We start from the raw sequence: 2,500 nt of genomic DNA, 5'->3' as shown, positions 1-2,500 counted from the left end.
CAAACTTGTACAAGTACAAGTGTTGTCTCTTACGAGACGTCTTGATATGCTCTCTACAAAAGCGTGCGCTAGAGTAGGTACAATTAATGCACGTCCCAGATAGTGACGATCTCTGGGAGGAAGAACCTTAAGGAACTTCCCGCACACATCAAGACTAGGGTTTGGGCGTGTCCATGCCGGCGCCGAGTACAAGTTACCGCGTTCAAAGTTTGGTAAGCAGCGCACTCGACCTCCAACACAACACGTCCCGTGTCTTGATATGCTCTCTACAAAAGCGTGCGCTAATGCAGGTACAAATTAATGTACGTCCCAGATAGTGACGATCTCTGGGAGGAAGAACCTTAAGGAACTCCCCGCACATATCAAGACTTATAGGTGAGAACGGCCAATCACCTATTTCTCTTAGTAAAACTCACAACTCATTCCTTGGGTTTGGAAGTGTCCATGTCGGTGCCGAGTACAAGTTACCGCGTTCAAAGTTTGGTAAGCAGCGCACTCGACCTCCAACATAACACTTCACGTCTTGATATGCTCTCTACAAAAGCGTGCGCCTATGTAGGTACAAATTAATGTACGTCCCAGATAGTGACGATCTCTGGGAGGAAGAACCTTAAGGAACTCCCCGCACATATCAAGAATTATAGGTAACGCTGCCAATTACCTGTTTCTCTTAGTAAAACTCACAACTCATTCCTTGGGTTTGGAAGTGTCCATGTCGGTGCCGAGTACAAGTTACCGCGTTCAAAGTTTGGTAAGCAGCGCACTCGACCTCCAACATAACCCTTCACGTCTTGATATGCTCTCTACAAAAGCGTGTGCCTATGTAGGTACAAATTAATGTACGTCCCAGATAGTGACGATCTCTGGGAGGAAGAACCTTAAGGAACTCCCCGCACATATCAAGAATTATAGGTAACGCTGCCAATTACCTGTTGCTCTTAGTAAAACTCACAACTCATTCCTTGGGTTTGGAAGTGTCCATGTCGGTGCCGAGTACAAGTTACCGCGTTCAAAGTTTGGTAAGCAGCGCACTCGACCTCCAACATAACCCTTCACGTCTTGATATGCTCTCTACAAAAGCGTGCGCCTATGTAGGTACAAATTAATGTACGTCCCAGATAGTGACGATCTCTGGGAGGAAGAACCTTAAGGAACTCCCCGCACATATCAAGAATTATAGGTAACGCTGCCAATTACCTATTTCTCTTAGTAAAACTCACAACTCATTCCTTGGGTTTGGAAGTGTCCATGTCGGTGCCGAGTACAAGTTACCGCGTTCAAAGTTTGGTAAGCAGCGCACTCGACCTCCAACATAACCCTTCACGTCTTGATATGCTCTCTACAAAAGCGTGTGCCTATGTAGGTACAATTAATGTACGTCCCAGATAGTGACGATCTCTGGGAGGAAGAACCTTAAGGAACTCCCCGCACATATCAAGAATTATAGGTAACGCTGCCAATTACCTGTTTCTCTTAGTAAAACTCACAACTCATTCCTTGGGTTTGGAAGTGTCCATGTCGGTGCCGAGTACAAGTTACCGCGTTCAAAGTTTGGTAAGCAGCGCACTCAACCTCCAACATAACCCTTCACGTCTTGATATGCTCTCTACAAAAGCGTGTGCCTATGTAGGTACAAATTAATGTACGTCCCAGATAGTGACGATCTCTGGGAGGAAGAACCTTAAGGAACTCCCCGCACATATCAAGAATTATAGGTAACGCTGCCAATTACCTGTTTCTCTTAGTAAAACTCACAACTTCCTTGGGTTTGGAAGTGTCCATGTCGGTGCCGAGTACAAGTTACCGCGTTCAAAGTTTGGTAAGCAGCGCACTCAACCTCCAACATAACCCTTCACGTCTTGATATGCTCTCTACAAAAGCGTGCGCTAATGCAGGTACAAATTAATGTACGTCCCAGATAGTGACGATCTCTGGGAGGAAGAACCTTAAGGAACTCCCCGCACATATCAAGACTTATAGGTAAACGGCCAATCACCTATTTCTCTTAGTAAAACTCACAACTCATTCCTTGGGTTTGGAAGTGTCCATGTCGGTGCCGAGTACAAGTTACCGCGTTCAAAGTTTGGTAAGCAGCGCACTCAACCTCCAACATAACCCTTCACGTCTTGATATGCTCTCTACAAAAGCGTGCGCTATGTAGGTACAAATTAATGTACGTCCCAGATAGTGACGATCTCTGGGAGGAAGAACCTTAAGGAACTCCCCGCACATATCAAGACTTATAGGTAACGCTGCCAATTACCTGTTTCTCTTAGTAAAACTCACAACTCATTCCTTGGGTTTGGAAGTGTCCATGTCGGTGCCGAGTACAAGTTACCGCGTTCAAAGTTTGGTAAGCAGCGCACTCGACCTCCAACATAACCCTTCACGTCTTGATATGCTCTCTACAAAAGCGTGTGCTATGTAGGTACAAATTAATGTACGTCCCAGATAGTGACGATCTCTGGGAGGAAGAACCTTAAGGAACTCCCCGCACATA

The sequence above is a fragment of the Anopheles merus genome, unplaced genomic scaffold (assembly GCF_017562075.2).
Source record: "Anopheles merus strain MAF unplaced genomic scaffold, AmerM5.1 LNR4000072, whole genome shotgun sequence".
In the NCBI taxonomy this organism is placed as follows: domain Eukaryota; kingdom Metazoa; phylum Arthropoda; class Insecta; order Diptera; family Culicidae; genus Anopheles; species Anopheles merus.
This window is presented reverse-complemented; position numbering follows the sequence as displayed.